At 35.5% G+C, this 20,916-nt stretch overlaps 2 pseudogenes; both read right to left on the reverse strand.

The window, feature by feature from the left end:
- The window catches only part of LOC136317695 (PRELI domain containing protein 3B pseudogene), a 138,486-nt pseudogene that overhangs the window by 60,942 nt on the left and 56,628 nt on the right, over positions 1-20,916 (reverse strand).
- LOC136317924 (small nucleolar RNA U3) lies at positions 15,277-15,370 on the reverse strand (annotated as a pseudogene).

Consider the following 20,916-nt stretch of genomic DNA (forward strand, 5'->3'; position numbering starts at 1 on the left):
ATAGGTGGGATATGAAACTGAGACTCATGGACATAGATAAAAGTGAAGTGGTTACCAGGGGGAAGGGGGCAAGAGGAAAGGGTTGAGGGTATAAAGAGGGACAAGTATATGGTGACAGAAAATGATTTGATTTTAGGTGATTGGCACACAACACAATCAACAATTCAAATGCTTTAAAAATGTTTACCTGTCATCATTTCTTATGGCTGAGTAATATTCCATAGTATATATGTACCAAAGCTTTTTAATCCACTGGTCCACTGATAGGAATTTGGGCTGTTTCCAGATTTTGCTACTGTGAACAATGCTGCCATAAACATGGGGGTGCATTTCTCCTTTTGGCACAATGCTATGGTATTCTTAGGGTATATTCCTAAAATTAGGATAGCTGGGTCAAAAGGGAGTTCAATTTTTAATTTTTTGAGGAATTTCCATACTGTTTTCCACAGTGACTGCACCAGTCTGTATTCCTACCAGCAGTGCAGGAGGGTTCCCTTTTCTCCACATCCTCGCCAGCACTTATTCTGTGTTGTTTTGTTGATGAGCGCCATTCTGACTGGTGTGAGGTGATATCTCATTGTGGTTTTAATTTGCATTTCTCCAATGATTAGTGATGTTAAGCATTTTTTTCATATGCCTATTGGCCATCTGTATGACCTCTTTGGAGAAGTGTCTATTCATTTCTTTCAGATTATTTGAAATAACATGGATGGATCATGATAACATTATACGGTGTGAAATAAGTAAATCAGAAAAAAACTAAGAACTATATGATTTTATACATAGATAGGACATAAAAATAAGACTCAGAGACATGAACAGGAATGTGATGGTAACGGGGGGGCGGTGAGGAAGGAGAGAGAGTGAGTGGGGGGAGGGGAGGGGCACAAAAAATCAGATAGAAGGTGACAGAAGACAATTTGAATTTGGGTGAGGGGTATGCAACGTAATCAAATGTCAAAATAATCTGGAGATGTTTTCTCTGAACATATGTACCTTGATTTATCAATGTCACCTCATTAAAATTAATTTAAAAAAGAAATAGCTAAATGTTCCAATATAAAAAAAATGTTTACCTGAAACCTATGTACTCTTAATGATCAATGCCACCCCATTAAATTTAAATTTCTAAATAATTTAAAAAAAAACAGACCATGGGGAACATTTTAAGGTTATTTTCTGAAGCAGACTTTTTTTTCTCTGAATTACTTGGGTAGAAAAGGGAAAGCAGTTTTTAAGTGAAGTTGTTAGACTACTCTACATTTGATTAACAACCATTTAGTTCTGACAAAAGTTAATTCAGTGAGATTATTGAGTCTTATTTTAAGAAATGGCAGTGCAGATGGGCTTTTAAAGTGAAGTTTATACTATTGGAATGAGCAATTAGTAAATAAGGTTATAAGCAAACACCTTATGAAAGTAGAAAAAAATACAAAGGTTGATAAACATAGCAAATTATAACTTAGTTTTGACTTTGCAAGAAGGTTAGTTGAGAAAACTTCCAGATATAAGGCTTTGCTGAAATAAGAGAAAGTAGTTATAATTTGATCGATTTTTATTTTCAGTTTGAACATTTTTTATGATATTTTTGGTTGCTTAGATAAATACTTATGGGTATATACACATAGTTTTTGAAAAGCAAACTTTTAAGACAATTAACTGAATTAGAGTCCTATATTCACAATCAGGTATTGTGATTTTTATTGAAACCATTTTTTTCATAAAATTATTCTTATATTTATTAAAGAGACTGTGTTAAGTTCAGTTTTGATTTTACCTGATTATTTGTATAAACATAACAAGAATAGCAATTAATTACATAGACTTTTTAAATTTTGCTTTGTTGGAGTTTTGTAAAGAATATTTAGATTAAATTTTAACTATCCTCTCAGGGCATACAAATCAGGTCCCACAGTTGCCATTAGGCTTTGTCTGCAATACCTATAAGTTTGAGTAGATTTCTTAAGTTTTTGAAGTTCACAAAATTGCCTTGATGTCCCTTTCTTAATATTTTTCAGTAAAGTAACCTCTGCTTTTTGCCTGGACTTATGGTCATGAACCATGTAAATAAATAAGGTATTATGCAATTTAGTGGGATTTTACCAGTTTTCAAAGTTAACTTCATTTCCTGAAGACTTTCTAGTGATAAAGCTTAGGCATGTCTCTTTAGAAATGACATTTCAGTCCAAGTTTCGGTTAATAAACCTATAATTGAAAACTGGTCTTATGTGTTCTCCTTAAAAAGAACAAATTTTTAATTGATTTGTGCAAATAAACATATTACCATGACACATATATTAAGAATTGCCAAATTCGGGAGATATCAGGTAGGGATAAAACTACAAAGCAAAAGGAAACTTCTTTTTTTAACAGTAAAAAGAGACCAAACTTCAATTTTGTATTAGACAGCTAAGAAGTAAGTAGTTAGCATTCTTTAGATTAGCAAATACATTTTGTAAACTTTAAGAGGCATATTTTTATGAGATACATATTATAAAACAAAACATACATTTGAAATAGGTTTAAATGGTTTTATTAGATAGCTAAGGCTTTTCTTTTGAAAAATTGCATATTGTGAGGCAGTTTCCAAATTTGGAGCCTTTTTTAAGTCCAACATTATGAGGGGCACATGAATTTGGGTGATTTCTACAGCCGCTTCTGCTACTTCCTCTAGAGGGCAGAGGAGGCTCGGTTCCAGACACTTATTAAGACAGTATGTAAGAGAATATTATGAAGGAGTATGTAAGAGCAGATAAGCAGATCATACTGAGATTTGGGGTTCTGAATCTGTGGATGCAAAAGTTTATTTCTTATCTTCAGGCAAGAGAAAATGCATTTCCTGTTAAAGAAGAGGAAATTTGGTAGCTTAGGTAGAGATGGGTGTCACCAAACTTCCCTAGCTTGGCATCACATGGTCAGTGCCTAAGTTTAACATGTGAATACCTTGTGAGAACTGCTTGGTGCATGAGACCAGTAAATTGTGGCTGCCCTGCCCCAGTGACACTGGGTCCCCAAGTTGCAGAGAGAGGGAGACAAATTGGGGTAGTGAAGCTACACATCCATGTCCATGTGGAATGCAGTTTGGCTGGACCTGGAAGCAGTTGTAGGATGCCCCATGTTGGGCACCATCGGATATAAGTTCTGATGCCGGTTGAAGTGGGGTTTGTGTTCAGTGTTGCATAAAAAGCACTTTATTATACCTACACTTAGAGAAGCTTAGGTTTTTGCAGTAATATTTATTTGAAGCTGAAATAGAAGGTTGTTTATAGGCTTTCAGTGTTTCATCTCCCTCTGTCTTGCCAAGGAAAATGTTCAGTCTTGTCTTCATGAAGTCCAGTATAAAAAAAAGTCCAGATATTTTTCACCATGGTTTTGCCCATATTAGAGCTTAGTCCTGTCCAGTCACTGCTCAAAATTTGTACTTGGGAGATCATCCAGCTGCCAGACCATTCATCATGGGAGCAAACATAGCTAATGTATTTACAGGAGAGAAGGTAAGAAGGGATGGATCTCTGTTAAGCCTGTGTTTATATTTTTGGGCTGGGAAAGACTAGGTTTCCTTATGTTAACCAGTAAGTTTTTATTTTTAATTTTGAAGGTTTGTGTTGATTCCTCCTACTAACCATAATCAGGCCCTTTTTCTGAAGCAGGTTTCTCAGGTGTTAATAAATATGATGTCCAATTCCCCTTGTTCTCTTTCTCCATTAACATTTAGCTATCTACCTACATTAACAGCTGAACTAGAATTTAAGTCCACTTCCGGCTAATTCTAGAGCCAAAGCTATTAACTGCAACACAATACTTCTTCTTAAGCTTTAAGATTCAAATGTAGGTTGTCTTTTACTACCTATGCATTCTTTGACAAGTAAGAGCCACATCTTTAAAATACAAACAATAATAATAACCATGAAAGCTGTTATATGAAATAGCAGTGGTAATTGTAAAGTTTTGAACATATAAAACCCCTGATAACTGCTAACTTTTCTTAAGGTAAGCACATGGTGATACGTGAGCTCCTAATGATTAAACAGCATGATGTTTTAAGTGCCTAGCCATGATCCTGACCAAGCAGTGAGATATGAGAGTTTAGAAACTGTCTAGGTGAATCCTGAGCACCTAGAGCTAAAATTGACACATACTATTAATAAATTTTAAATGAATGCATTACATTAATAATAATTTATAAATACTTCCTTATAATGGCATGAATGAACATATGGTATCTCAGATTAATATTTTTTGAAATGGGGGAAGGTAAAGGAAAAAGAAAAATGCAGTTATGAAGACATTAATGACTTGTGAGAGCTAACCAGCTAATCCTTTCATCGTTCAATCCATTAGGAAGATTTGTCAAATTTACCCTTTAAAAATCTATCTTGGATCTATACATGGCCAATAGGCATATGAAAAAATGTTCAACATCACTAATCATTAGAGAAATGCAAATTAAAACAACAATGAGAGAGTACCTCACACCTGTCAGAATGGCGTTCATTAACAAAACAACACACAATAAGTGCTGGTGAGGGTGTGGAGAAAAAGGAACCCTCCTGCACTGCTGGTGGGAATGCAGACTTTTGCAGCCACTGTGGAAAACAGTATAGTGTTTCCTCAAAAATTTAAGATGGAACTTCCTTTTGACCCAACTATCCCACTATTAGAAATATATCCTAAGAATACCAAATCACTGATTCAAAAGAAGATATGCACCCCATGTTTACTGCAACATTGTTTACAATAACCAAGATCTGAAAACTGCCCAAGTGTTCGTCAGTGGATGAGTGGATTAAAAAGCTGTGGTCCATATACACAATGAAATACTATATGGCCACAAAAAGAAGGAAATCTTACCTTTTATGAGGGCATGGAAGGACATGAAGATTATTATGCTATGTGAATCAAGCCAGTCAGAGAGAAACAAATATCATATGGTCTCACTTATATGTGGGATCTAATGAACAAAGTGAACTGAGGAATGAAATAGAGGCAGAAATGAGATCATAGGGACCAGAGGGACAGCTGTCAGAGGGAAGGGGGCTGAGGGTATGGGATAAGAGAAGGTAAAGGAATTAGTGAAATTATATATATATATATATATATATATATATATATATATATATATATATATATATATATATATATATAACATAGATATAGATAACAGGACAGCAAATCCCAGAAGGAAGAGGGACGGAGTTAGGGGGAAGGGGCAAAATGGGTGTAAATAGGGACAGGGGGTAGGGGGAGAGGGTTTTGTATTCAGGCCACTTGAACTCATGTTAACACAATAAATTTAAATTAATACAAAAGAAAAAGAAAAAATATATATCCTGAACATGACCACTTCTCACCACCTTCAGTATCCTTGGCCTAATTGTCTTCTCTTGCCAGGACAACTGCAATAGTAGCCTTCTTCCAGATCCCTCTGCTGCTATTGTTATTCTCTTAAAATCTCTTCTTCTCACAGAAACCAGACTGATCTTTTATAAAATAGAAAGCCCTAAAGACTCAATCAAAAATCTACTAGATCTAATAAATGAATTTTTGAAATTAGCAGGATATAAAATTAGTATTCAGAAATTGGTGGCATTTTTATACTCTAATAATTAATTATCAGAAAGAGAAATTAAGAAAACAACTTTGGATCTGGCCAGTTGGCTCAGTGGGAAAGCATCAGCCTGGCATGTGGAAATCCTGGGTTCAATTCCTGGTCAGGGAACACAAGTGAAGCAAACATCTACTTCTCCACCCCTCCATCTACCTGTTCTCTGTCTATCTCTCTCTTCCCCTCCCACAGTCATGACTTTGATGGAGCAAGTTCTTGATTCCAGGCACTAAAGATGGCTCCAAGGCCTCACTTCAGGTACTAAATTGGCTCAGTTGCTGAGCAATAGAACAATGGCCCCAGATGGACAAAGCATTGCCCTGTAGGGGCCTTGTCAGGTGGATCCCAGTCAGTACACACGTAGGAATCTTTCTGCCTCCCTGCTTCTCACTTAAGAAAAACTACAAAAAAAGAAATAAAGAAAATAACCTTATTTACTATTGCAATTAAATTTAAGTAACTAAGGATAACTTATACCAAGGAAGAAAGGGACTTGTACTCAGAGAATTATAAGATGCTGAAGAAAGAAACTGAAGAAGATGCAAAGAATTAGACACATAGACCATGTCCATAAACATCATTACAGTGTCCACTACCCAAAGCAACCTACAGATTCAAGACAATTCCTAACAAGATACCAACAGCATATTTCACAGAACAAAGACAACTGTATATATATATATATATATATATATATATATATATATATGAGCATAATATATAATATGTATGTGTGTATCTATACATCTATATATATACTTAAATATAGATATAAAAGAAAGACCCTGAAAAGCCTTAGCAATTTTGATAGAAGAAAACAAAGTTAGAGATGTCAAAATACCTAATATCAAACTATATACAAGGCCATTTTAATCAAAACAACATGGTATTGGCACAAGAAGAGGCATATATAGTAGTTCAATAAAAAATAAAGAACACTGAAATAAACTCATGCCTTTATGATCAAAAGAGGAAAGAATATCCAATATGGTAAAGACAATCTCTTAAATATATGGTATTGGAATAAATTGGACAGATACATGCAAAGAAAAAATAAAACTAGACAATTGACTTACACCATACACAAGAATAAACTCAAAATAGATTAAAGACTTAAACATAAGTATCAAAACCATAAAAATCCTGGAAGAAAACATAAAATATTGTTTCTCATAACAATATTATTGCTGATATATCTCCTTGGGCAAAAGAAACAGAGGGAAAAGTAAACAAATGTGAGTACATCAAACTAAAAAGATTTTGCAGCACAAGAAAATATTAACAAGAAAAAAAGGGAATATACGAAATGGGAGAACATATTTCACAATGATACATCTGCTAAGAGGTTCATATTCAAATCATATAAAAAACATACTGCTCACCAACAAGAAGAGAACTCAAGTAAAATATGTGCAAAGAACCTGAATGACACTTCTCTGAAGACAACATACAGATAGCCAATATACATATTAAAAATGCTCAATGTCACTAACAGAGAAATTAAAATTAAAACACAATGAGATATCACCTCACACCTATCAGAATGGTTATCATCAATAAATCAAAAAACGACAAGTGTTGGTGACGATGTGTAAAAGGGAACCCTTGTGCACTGTTGCTGAGAATACAGAGTTATGCAGCTACTGTGAAAAACAGTATGGAGTTTCTTCAAAAATATAAAAACGTCTGGGGAGTGACATCAGAGAAATGGTGCCGTGAGAGGTGTTCCCAAAACCTCTCCCTGAATTTTCAACAAATTCAACAACTAGAGACAGAAAAACAATCAAAGGAGCATCTGAAATACACATATATCAAACAAAGGTACAATTGTGCAAAAAGATGGCTGAATATATAATCCACTCTGAAGGAAATAGGACGGAGAATGGAGTATTCCACTTTTCTCACTGAACTGAGGAAGGGCTGCTTTTACTTGGAACTAAGAGGAAAGGAGGCCTGGAGGCGTGAAAAAAGCTAGGGCAGAGACGTTCAAGCCGAGGAGAGAGTGTGCCCGAGGCTCAGCCCACGTGGAGCTAATGCCAGTCACAGACCCCAGCAGAGGTGGGCACGCAGTTGCCTTGTTTTCTCCCAGTCTCCCACTCAGAGAGTGCAAGCAGTGTGCAAGTGGATCCATCTGGAGCCTCAGGCATGGACGCCACATTCCACGATGGAGGGGCTGGGTTGGAGACTGTCAGCAGTGGCCCTTGCATGGGCTGTGACTAGAGTTTCTGTATAATCCCAGTGCCCCACACAGCAGCGTGTGGAAAGTGCATGGAGAGTTGACTTTCCTATGGGCACAGTGCCTCTGCCAGCCATACAGGCAAACAAAGCACATTCCCAGGAAAGAGAACTGAGAGAGTGGTGGGAGGAAGGGTGCACAGACAGCCTCTGGAGAGAAGATCCACTGAGTGCTGAAAGGTGCCTAATCTACAGTCTGCTCACCTCCCGGAAGGTGTATGATGGTGGCTCTGGCTGACAAAGCCTTCTTTTTCAGGCCTGCAATTTAAAGGGACCTGGAGGAGGGACTTGATAGTTCTCAGGGCCTCTTGCTTGGCAGGCAGTGGCTGGGGCATCTTCCTGACATCCAATATAGATTACAAGGTACAAAAAGCCTGAAGAAAGTAGACCCGCAGAATGCTGAGGCATACTAGACATTCCCAGAAGCTCATAAAAAGACACCTGAAAAGCAATCGGCTCCCAGCCCTGCCTGATTATGCTGGCGGCTCTGGCTGGCAAAGCCTTATCCAGAACCCTGATTTGAGCAAGAATAGAAGGGGGATTTAGCAGCTCTTAGAGCCTCTCCCTTACCAGGCGGTGACTGGGTCAACTTCACAGCTGGATCCTCAGGCTGCTAGTTCAGGAAGGAGAGATTTAGGAAGAGGCTCAGGGAAAATGGATACTCATATTGTAGGAGCCTCAAAACGCTGACAAGCCCTGCCTACCAATGGGACCCAGGCCTAGTTTATGTCATCACCATAGTGACACATCAACTGCAAATCTCAGCCTAAGAGTGCCACAGGGTCAGAACCTGGGGTACAGCACCACCGGCCAAAAAGAGAGAGAAGAAAGAAAAAGGAAGAAGATAACTTCTCAAAACAAAAAGAAATCTACAGTCTTTATAACTTTTTCCATTTTTTTCTTGTACTTATTATCTTTTCTTTTTCTTTTCCACCTTGGTCATTTTATCCTCTTTCCATTTTATTCTTTTCTTTTCATTTTGAATTTTATTACTCATAGGTGTTACATTTTCCATTTTTTTTTATAAGTGTTACATTCCAAAAACCTTAATCAACTTTTTTATTTTTTTTTACTTTTTCTCTCTTTCTTTTTGTTTCTTCTTTTCTCTTTTACTTGTTCTCTCATTCAAATCTCACCTATAAAACAAATTATTTTATTATGGATTCAAATTTTTTATTTATAGCATTTTGTGTGCTTTTTACTTCGCTTTTTATTTCTTTAGCATTTTCCCCAACTCTGTAATTTTATTCTATGTCTTTTTGTTCCACTCAATACAATAGAATTTTCATTTTTCACTGTATTTTTTTCTTTTTTCTCTTTCTTTTTCCTTCTTTTCTCTTACACTATTTCTCTCATTCAACCATCATTTACAAACAAATTATTTTATTCTTGATCCAAATTTTTTCCTTGTGATGTTTTGTGGTATCTTTCCCTGCTCGTAGCCTCTTTGACACCTCCCCCCAAACGAGGCTTTCTCTTCTAGCTATTTTTGTTCCACTTAGCACAATTGAATTTTCAGTTTTTCACTGCTATTTCTCAAAATTTTTGTTTCTTTTTTAATCAACTCTTATTAGTGTTATTAAAATACCACTCTCAAATGCCACTAAGGAAAAAAATTTAAATATCATGAATACAAAAGACAGAGATATAGCTTGGATAGATGAGGAAAAATCTACAGAAAAAAGTTTCAATAGCTTGGAAACCTTGGAGTAAAATGACAGAATTTAAAAATTAAAGTCCTAAAAATACTCATGGATATACAAGAAAGCACAGAAAGGCAACTTAGAGAGCTCAAAAATCAATTCAATGAACAGAAAGAATACATCACAAAGGAAATTGAAACTATGAAAATGAAACAGAGATAAAAACAGAGATAAAAAATTTATTACATGAACTAAAAAACAAGTAAACAAGTTTAGACAATAGAACAGGCTAGATATAGGATAGAAATATGATATTTTTGAAGACAGGCAACTATAGGCATTACAGAGAGAAGAGGATAGAGATGCATGAATTTAAAATAATGAGAAAACCTTATAGGTATTGTCTGACTCCAATAGAAAGAGTAACATAAGAATAATGGGTATATCAGAAAGAGAAGAGAGAGAAAATTGAAAGAACATATTCCAACAAATAATAGACAAGAACTTTTTGAGACTGTGGAAAGAACTAAAGCCTCAAATTGAAGAACAAACAGAACAATGAGTTATCTTAATCCTAACAAACCTACACCAAGACAAATACCATATGAGCTCACTTATATGTGCAATCTAATGAACAAAATAAACTGATGACCAAAATAGAAATGGAAAGATGAATACATGGAACAGACTGACAGCTCTGGAGGGGAGGAAGTTTTTGGCATTATATGTTCCAACCACCTCCAAGTGTCTTTATAAAGCCATCAATCAACAGCAGCCTGGACAAAATTGTAAATGATCCTTTTTGTTCTTAGGACTTCCTGACATATCAGGTGCAACTCACCTCCTTAACTTTCATGCCAATTACTACAAAAGTGCCTGGCCAGGCGGTGGCATGGTGGATAGAGCATCGGTCTGGGATGCAGAAGACCCAGGTTCAAGACCCTGAGGTCACCAATTTGAGTGCAGGCTCATCTGGTTTGAGCAAAAGCTCACCAGCTTGGACCCAAGGTCACTGGCTTGTGTGAGGGGTTATTCTTTCTGCTAAAGGTCTACAGTCCAGGCACATATGAGAAAGCAATCAGTGAACAGCTAAGGTGTCGCAACAAAGAATTGATACTTCTCATCTCTCTCCCTTCCTGTCTGTCTGTCCCTATCTGTCCCTCTCTCTGGCTCTCTCTCTGTCTCATTAAAAAACAACAACAAACAACAACAATTACTACAAAAGTGTAAGGGTTGACTCATAGCCAAATACAGTCTGGGATACTGGAGGATGCCTCCACCTATAGTACAGCTTCTCCAGTGGTACAAATCTAAAGTTGCATTTCATAACTATTGCCTCTGAAATGATCATTTTTGGAATTTTCCTTTATCATTTCTTCATAAAACTAAGATTCTCCAGAATAGATATTTAAGCTATGGAAAATTATTTTAAGGGAATATGAAGGATTTTACTAGGTCAAGTGTTTTCCAGCTATTTCTGTACAAAACATGTTAATAGAAAACAGACTGCCTTTTATAAGAAAGGAAAAGAATATAAAAAGTGGAATGGACAGGAGTCATAATGTATCTCTGCCTTTTTTGCTAATACCTTTTTTCTTCAACCTTATTTTCTGCTAGAATCATACATACATATTTATTCATCTCAGTTCTGATAATAAGAGCCAGTTTCCTCTCATCCTACTCTGTAAGTCCCATTGTTTTTTTTAAGTATGTTTGATTTATGGCCTTCTAGCTTTGGGGTGTTAATTTCTAGTAACTGTGAACTTAGTATCTTTTGAGAATTCTATTTTGTCTAAAACACTTTGATTGTCAAAATTTTTAATTGAAACTCACCTGTGTGTGTAGCTCCTACGCATGATTGCTAACTTTTATTTGGGGACATAATTAATAGATTTACTGGTATATTCCATTTTCTTTGGCAAAATCATACATCTTCTGGTCTTCAGATTAAAAAACAAACAAAAAGCGCTCACTAGTTCGCTCAGCGGTGAAGTGTTAGCCCAGCATGTGGAAATCCTGGTTCAACTTCTGGCCAGGGCACACAGGAAAAGTGCCCATCTGCTTCTCCACCCTTCCCCCTTTCCTTTATCTCTATCTCTCTTCCCCTCCCACAGCCAAGGCTCCATTGGAGCAAAGTTGGCCCAGGTGCTGAGGATAGCTCCTTGGCCTCTGCCTCAGGTGCTAGAATGGCTCTGGTTGCAAAGGAACAACAGCCCTGGATGGGCAGAGCATCAGCCCCTGGTGGGGATGCTGTGTGGATCCTGGTTGGGTATATGTGGGAGTCTGTCTCTCTGCCTCCCCCCTGCTTCTCACTTCAGAAAAATACCTAATAATAATAATAACAATAAAAAAACAAAAAAAATCACTTTTCCAAAAATTTCTCCGAAGTCAGTTCCTTCCTCTTCTCCCTGCCTCTGCATAAATGTATGCTCCAATTTATTTTCATTTCTATTAAAGTATGAAAATGAGAGGTGAAACAGGATTTTCTGGTTAGGTATGACTGGCCCTGATAATGTAAACTTATTACCTTCCTTCTCTGCTCTCTTTACTGTAGAAATACACACAGATGCCATATCCTCATATTGAACTATAATATCACATTCTTATGAAATCCGTAAAAAAGTTCTTAGCATATTCATCCATGTCCTTGTTCTCTGCCACCTATTGCCACTGGACCCTGTTTTGACTCTTTCTATTCCTTCATCTTCACTCAGAAGATGGACTTCTTTGGAGCTCCCACACACTCAATATTCTTATGGATCCTGTTCAATTTTCTTTCTATTTTGCCAGTTCAGAGGGTAGGCCTTCTATTTTCTTTTAGTTCAAATATTTAACCATAAAATTACCATATCATGCCTTAGCCATTTATCTATTTAAATTTATGTACTTTTAGGCTCAGCTAGAGCTAGGGACAGAGCAAGGTAGGAGGTGAAAGAACTGTTTCTGAGAGCCAAACATAGCTGATTCTTATCACAAATGTACATAACTAGGGTCAGGTGGGCTTCCCTATGAAGACAGATGGACCTGAATGCAAAGCTTCTAAAGGGGAAGGCAAGAGGGAGCTGAAGGAAATTTTCTGGGTTGACTCCACTTTCTGGAAAGAAGCTCAGCTTTATGAATCTTGAACAAAGATGCTAACCCTTCTAGTATATGGCACCTTTTTTGGTATCTGGAAGGAATAGATGCCATTGTTCATTGCTTTGATTTTACAGATACAGAAACTGAAACAGTGATATGGACTATCTTACTCAAAGTCACATAGCAAGCAAATGCATCCTTACTAGTGGCAAAGCCTGCAGAAGTGATGGAAGCAGAGACTAAGGTAACTATCTCTCTCTTAGAGTAAGACACTTGTGAAAGAGCAAACAAGGGAATCATTTGCTCTGGCTTCATGAATATATAAATGTCTACCAGGAGTTCAGATTCTAATACAAGTAGATTTTTAAAAGGTCAGAGCAGAATGTAAACTTTGAAGCATCAAATAATACCTCAGGCTTGAGCCCATAAGTTTATGAGTGTTCTTGAAGGAGATGATTTAGTCTGACAGCTTGTATTCAGGGCATTGTTACATGCTCCATCTCTAAGGCTTTCAAGACTAAGATGCAAACAAATAAAAACCTCTTAAAGAAATGGAATGGTAATTTTTATTGTTTAAAAACTTGAACCAGGGACATCTGTAAGTAAAAACTTGTCAATTGAAAATGAACAGCTAATTAAGGCGTTATTACTTATTATTTATTATTGTATTTTTCATACCCAAGCCAAATGAGGTAGAGAGACAAGGCCAGAATTTGAGTGTACCCTTTAACAGAATGCATTAGCTGAAATACTTCTCTTTTATGAGACTGTTTCTTCACTTAGAAAATATCTTTCTTGCTTCTCATTGATTAAAGTACAAGTGTTTCAGCAAATCCAAGAGATATAGGGGACATTCATGGTAACTCTATCAAAGGCCTAAATCAAGGAACAACTCATAGATCATGAAAGCATTCTCTTTGGGGATAAGGGAATGCAGCCTGAGAATTTTTCCTACAGATGATTATGTATGGCAGTGGTGCCTCAGAGTTTGAGAAGACAAAATGATATTTTCATTTGTGAGGAGTGTGAAATTTAAACAAGACTTAGTGCTGGGTTATCAAATAGGCAGACCAAGTTCATGCTAGAGCAAATAGATAAAATATAAATATATAAACCTTCAATGTAGTCATTATTAAGAAAATTGTGGATTTCCATGCACTTTTTTATGTTTCATTATGGTTTTTGTTTTGAAATACATATGGGAAGAAGGAATCTTAAAATGTTATCTGTGCTGTGTGCCCCTAAATGTCTTACTCTGGCCCTAGAAAGACACTTAGTATAGATGATGTCTTTTTTGCCTGGTGTTTGGCCTCTCCACATTCTATCTCACATGGCTTAATCTTATCTATGAAAAAAATGCAGGTGTTTCATTGCCTTCTTTCTAATCCCAGCTCAAGGGTGGCATTATTAGTTTCATCAGCCTAATATTAGACCCTTGTACTTGCTGCAAGCAAAAATTTATTTAAGGGAAGTGACTTCCAGAATATATTTTGTCCTACCTCCTTGCTCTGAAAGTCAAGGTAAAAGTGCATGAAATTACTTTAATTGAAATTTTAAGAGGCTACTAAACTAATAAGTAGAGGTGGGGCCTCTGGATGGTTTGTTCAGTTTTTGAAGGAAGAGGTAGTACAGTACAAGATTCTCTTGCAGATGGTTCCATTGTCCAAGATTTTTACTAAAAGGAAATTTTTAAGTCTAACTTAATTTCTCTTGCTGAAATTTTTATTCATTTCCATTTCCTGTGTTTTAATTAATAAAATATTTTATAAATTTATTCTATATTGTAAGAGGAAGGTGGTTATATTAGCATTTTTCTCTGTCAAATGGTCCCTGAATAACCAACATTAAGACGTGTCTTTACTCTAGACATCAACTTCCTCATCTGTAAGTCAAAATAAACAATGCTTTACTCAAACAGTTGGTGTGACCATTCAGTGATGAAGCAACTACAGAAAGAGTGTGCATCAGTTTCTGACATATAATTAGTATATTCACCACACTGGATTTTAATCCATACTGTAGTTTTCTTTGACTGCATTCCTCATTATCCATCTTATTCATTTGTATTAATTAATTTAAGTGTTTTACTTTTCTGTAAAAGAGTTCAATTTAAAACATGACAACATGAAGTCTTAATTGTCCGGTAATAGGCAGATGAAATCAGAGAAAAGGAGAGTGCTTTCACTACTTTTATTTTCCCCTAGGGAATAGAAATAAATGCAGAGTTGACACTTGAAGAAAAGATTGAAGGCATTGTTCTACAGAAGGAAAAGGTGAGAGAACATAACAATTGCTTAGGGGATTCAGAAAACTATTATCAGCAAAGTTGAGTTAGCAGTGGCATATGGCCTCCAGCCAACTCAATGTTACCTTAGTTTATACAAAAATTGTGTGAGGCACAAAATAAGAAAGGTGGTCATGTTGCTTTACTCTGCTTTGTTTAGACTCTCTGTAGTGTTATACAATCAGTTCTGAGATGTGTATACTTATCTTTTTTTTCTCAAAGTGTGCAGTATTTATGCTAAATGATTTGAAAAATACATGGAAAGATACATAAGACAATAAACCCATGATTGCTGATATACCATTATTAAAGTAGTTGTAAATTTCCTTTTGTTCTATGAAGATATATATAAAAAAGTATTTGAGGTTACATAGCATTTAATTTTCTGTAATAGCTTTAAAACAGCTTTTTTTACTGAACATATTTTAAGCATTCCTCCATGTAGATAGTCTTCAAAATCATAATTTTAATGGCTTAAAAAGTACTGCAATGTACTATAGAAATGATTCCTGAAAGTATAGGTGGGTACACAATACAATGTACAGTTAATGTATCAGAATTGTACACTTAAAAATATATAATTTTATTAACCAATGTTGGTTAATGTCACCTCAATAACTTTAATAAAACTAAAACTAAAAACACTACATTGTGAAATATTGTCCATAAATCAGATTGTATTTCTAATTATTTCCTTATAATACTTTCCTAGTTATAATTACTGAGTCAATTGGTATGAGCATTTTTAAAGTAGAGAAAGTAACAAAATCAGCCATTATGGAAGCTGGCATTTAGTTTTATCCATACTTAACTTACAAGGCCTTGTGCTAAGTACTTGGAAAACAAAAACAAATCAAATCTTATCCTTGCTATCAAGAAACCCCAGTATAGAAGGAGTATTATATAAGTAAATGAACAATTTTAAATCAGTATATTCGTGGTTATGAAGAAAATGCATGAAACAAAGTAGAATCTTGAAAGAAAAAGTATCAAAAAGGGTAGAATGAAGGTTTCTCCTAAAATATATTTGGAAGATAAAATACAAATTAAGTTGAGGCACCCTAAGACCTTGTTAACATGGATCCCTGATTAGCTTAACCTTTCTAAAGAAGAAGGGGCAGCAATAATCTTAGCTCAACCAAGAGACATGCCACAGGTCCATAGTAATGATATGGCAAAAAAAAAATCTGCAGAGCCATCAGTAGTTCAGAGTGTGTCAGTATCCAAAGCAGAAGTTGGGTGAGAATGGATGTGTCAGATGAAATGCTATCCATGTTAGATATGTTTGAGTAGTGAGAATTTGAAGTTAGGTAAGATCTACTTTGATCTTAAGATATTGGTTGTGAAACATAAGAAGAACAGAGGGTAGACAGTGTACTTCTCCAAAAAAATCAAGCATAGTAAGTAGGCTCCAATGGGTACCTATTATTGAAAGATATGGAAAGACAAGCTGGGGGACCTCAAGATCTTTGACAAGGAGAAAAAAAATGTGAGGAAGACTGCATTACAACTATGTATGGATATCAAAGTTTTATCCTCTGCTCCTAGTTTTCCACAACCAACACCACCTCTTCCACCATCATTAAATTCTCTACAAATGCTGAGCCTATTTCCTTTGAAACACTTATAAAATTTTTAATAATGTATTTATATGTGAATCTATTTTTTCATTTCTTATACACCTTATTGGCTGGGATCTCTTTTCACGTAAGTAATGATGTTCAGCTCTCTATTCCTAGTCCTACTTAATGCAATTGCACACTTATAATAGACTTCCCTTAAGTGATTTTTGAATAAATTAACAATGTATTTATGGCTCAATAGTCCAAAGACACTAAATCTAAGAATCTTGAAAAAAAGAGTCCCAGGCTTGTTTATTAGGGAATATCACTTTTTGACTAAGGTATTTATCAGTCAATGACTCAGGTATTGATGGGTATTTTTTTTATTAAAAATTTTAATTTATTGTGTTAGCATCAATTCAAGTGTCTCACTCAATATAACACTCTCAACCCCCAACAACTTTCCTACTATTACAGCTGCTTTCCCCCGATACACTCCCCCCTGATTTCTTCCCCCCTTTCCCTCTGAGATTTGCTATTCTGTTATCTGTATCTGTGTGTTATGTATATACAGTTTCACTATTCCTTTCACCTTCTCTGATCCCAAACCCTCATCCCCCTTCCCTCTGACAACTGTCCCTCTGCTTCCCATGACTCCTGCCTCTACCCCTATTCTGTTCCTCAGTTCACCGTGTTCATTAGTTTCCACATATAACTAAGATTATATGATATTTGTTTTTCTCTGCCTGGATTATTTCACTTAGCATAATAATCTTCAGGTCCATCATACTATCACAAAAGGTAATATTTCCTTCTTTTTAATGGTTGCATAGTATTCCATGGTATTTATATATATATTATTAAAAACATTAAATATAAAATTTTACCTACAACCCAAAGTATCAGATAGCCAAATCCTATAGAGCACAGGAAAGAGATTCACACTCTATAGTTAATCAACCTTTCCCTGATTGAGTTCCCCATCCTTGACCCTTCTTATCCCTCTATAAAGGGTGAAAAAGGAATAGAGGTGAAAGGTAGGATGGTAAACAGAGATGGGTTTGAGGTGAAAGATGGGTAGGGAGTGTGGTAGGGTAAGAGTAAGGGGTGCAGTAAAGGTGAAGAATGTATTTAACATACACTAATTGGTAATCAACCAATAATATTTTTACATGTTGAAAATTGCATCCAAATGCTCTGCTTTGTTGCCCTTCTAGTTTAGAAGGATTATCTGGTCACTTTTACCTGTGCTAGAAGACATATTCTGAAGGCTGTGACTGGGTTTGAGGTAAAGTCCTGAAGGGCAATAGGAGAAGTATAGGTTTTCCTGAGGTTGTTTTTCATGGAATAGGTCACCTTACACAGAATCTTCTCTTTCATAATTCTTCATAACCTTACCAGTTATTAGTTGCTGTTTAAAATAAATAAAAACACATCACTTTAAATAAGAGTTTATTGCCTGACCAGGTGGTGGTGCAGTGGATAGAGCGTCGGACTGGGATATGGAGGACCCAGGTTTGAGACCCCGAGGTCATCAGCTTGAGTGCAGGCTCATCTGGTTTAAGCAAAAGCTCACAAGCTTGGACCGAAGGTCGCTGGCTCAAGCAAGGGGTTACTTGGTCTGCTAAAGGCCCACGGTCAAGGCACATATGAGAAAGCAATCAATGAACAACTAGGGTGTTGCAACGAAAAACTGATGATTGATGCTTCTCATTTCTCTCCGTTCCTGTCTGTCTATCCCTTTCTCTGACTCTTTTTCTGTAAATAAGAGTTTATTCCTGTTATAACACAACCCCCACAATGAGATCCAGTCAATAAAATTGGCATAAATGATTTAAATGTAACCTTATCTGTATCTTTAAGGTGAAATATAGTTTAGTGGGAATAATCTAAAGACTGCACCTCAAACTCTTACTCCATCACGTTTAGCAGTGGTGAAGTCAATTCACACCTATGAGCCTTTTATTCTCATCTGCAAACAAGCTAATAATCATATCCTCCTGGATGTTTATAAGGATTAAGTTAAATTAAACAATGTTTCTAAAATCTGTAACACAACTCAAAGTACCAAAATTGGTGTTTGTAATTATTTTGATCTCCCCTATACCATGAATAAGTAAATTTGAGCAGAGATTGAAGTTTCATTTTAAAACAGAGTCTTAAATATAAAGGTAGAAGCTAACCAAATTGTATAGGTGGGACTGTGCCAGGGAGTAGAAGGCCTGTGTAATAAAGGTAATTGACCTAGTATTAAGCAAAAGAATAGAGAATTTTTATCAACCTCCAACTTTGGCTTTTTAAAAAAATTTATGGCTCCTTACATAGGTTTTTAACAGAAGTAAAATGAAGATTTTCATGGCTTTGGATCATATGGAAAGGAGCTACACTGTGCTCTATAGGATTTGGCTGTGGAAAGGAGGTAACCTAAGTTTTCTAGAGAAACTATGGTAAGATGCTGCCACCTAAAATCTCAATAGTAAATAACTGACAGAGAGTTGATGTCTTCCTAACACTAAAATTTTAGTAGGAAGATTGAGAAAATGTGCCTTGTATAGAATATAATGCAAAGAAACCTATTTAAATTTTATTTTATCTGAATGATAGATGCTAGAAGCATATATTCTGACTTAGGTTAAAAAGCATTATTGTCTTGGGACTCAAGATACATAGGTTATAATCTTGTGTCTCTCAGTGAATTTGAATTATGGCCTCTTCATGTCATCCACAAAATGAGCGTAAGAAGATACTACCTAAAAGAAATTACATAAAGAAGAGGAATAAGACTGAAAAATAAACCTAATGCATTAATGAACTATGGCACAAATTTGAGTGGCCATGAATACATGTAATTAGAGTTCTTGGAGAAGAGAAAAACTGCATGATACAAAATAAATAAATAAAGACATAATTGCTAAGGCTTTTCCAAAATTAATAATACTATAAAATCCCAGATCTAAGAAATTCAAGGAACCTCAGGAACAAGGATTAAGAAAACCATAGCAAAGCAACTCATAATAAAATTTCTTAAAACCGGTGATAATAGAGAATCTTAAAAGCAACCAAAGAAAAAATACAGGCAATTTGCAGAGGAAAAAGGAAAAGTTGAACATAACATTTCTTATCAGAAACATTGCCAGTGAGTAGACAAAGAATAAAAACTTTTAAGGTATTGAACGCAAAACATAGTAACTCTCTATCATCATCTGTCATCTATAATTCTTTGCATAGCAAATATGTGTATTAAAAACAATGGTCACCAATTCCATGCTGTTTTGATAATTGTTGCTTGTAGTATAATTGGAAGTAAAGGACTGTGATGCCTTAGGCTTTCTTCTTTATTCTCAGGATTGCTTTGGCTATTTTGGGTCTTTTGTGGTTTTGTACAAATGTGGTTATATTTCAGTTTTATTTATTCTTAAAATGCCATTAGGATTTTGATGGGAATTGCATTAAATCTGTCAATTACTTTGAGTAATATGGGCATTTTAAATATGTTGATTCTTCTACTCCATGAACATAGAATATCTGTCCATTTCTTTGTGTCTTTTTCAATCTGTTTAATAATACTTTGTAATTTTCAGTGCATTGTTCATCCTCCTCCTTTGTTAAGTTCATTCTTAGGTATTTTATTCTTTTTATTGCAATTGTAAAAGAAATTATATATTTTTTTATTTTCTAAAATTTTATTGTTAGTATAAAACAGGGGTCCCCAAACTTTTTACACAGAGGGCCAGTTCACTGTCCCTCAGACCTTGGAGGGCCAGACTATAAATAAAAACTATGATCAAATCCCTATGTACACTGCACATATCTTATTTTAAAGTAAAAAAACAAAACAGGAACAAATACAGTATTTAAAATAAAGAACAAGTAAATTTAAATCAACAAACTGACCAGTATTTCAATGGAAACTATGCTCCTTTCACTGACCACCAATGAAAGAGGTGCCCCTTCCGGAAGTGTGGCAGGGGCAGGATAAATGGCCTCAGGGGGCTGCATGTGGCCCACGGCCGTAGTTTGGGGACCCCTGGTACATAAGAATGTAAAGAAATTTTATACATTGATTTTGTGTCCTTCAACTTTATGATATTTTATTGTTTCTAATAGTTTTTTGATGATCTTTAAGTGGCTTTTGCCAGATAATTGGATAGAGAAGATGTACATATTCACAATGAAATACCATTCAGCCATAAAAAATAAACTACAGTCATTTGTGACAACATGGATGGATCTTGAGAATATCATGCTAAAAAAAATAAATCAGAAAAAGTCAAGGACCATCTAATTTTACTCATATTTGGCATATAAAACTAAAAGCAACAAATTAACAAACAAACATACAAAAACTCATAGAAACAGATAATGGCATTGTGGTTACGAGAGGGATGCGAAGTACTAAAGGTTAATGGGATCAAATATATGGTGACAGAAAAAAATGACTTTGGGTGTTGAGTGTACAATGAAAAATAATGATTATGTATCATAGAATTGTACATTTAAAACCTATAT

The sequence above is a fragment of the Saccopteryx bilineata genome, chromosome X (assembly GCF_036850765.1).
Source record: "Saccopteryx bilineata isolate mSacBil1 chromosome X, mSacBil1_pri_phased_curated, whole genome shotgun sequence".
In the NCBI taxonomy this organism is placed as follows: Eukaryota; Metazoa; Chordata; class Mammalia; order Chiroptera; family Emballonuridae; genus Saccopteryx; species Saccopteryx bilineata.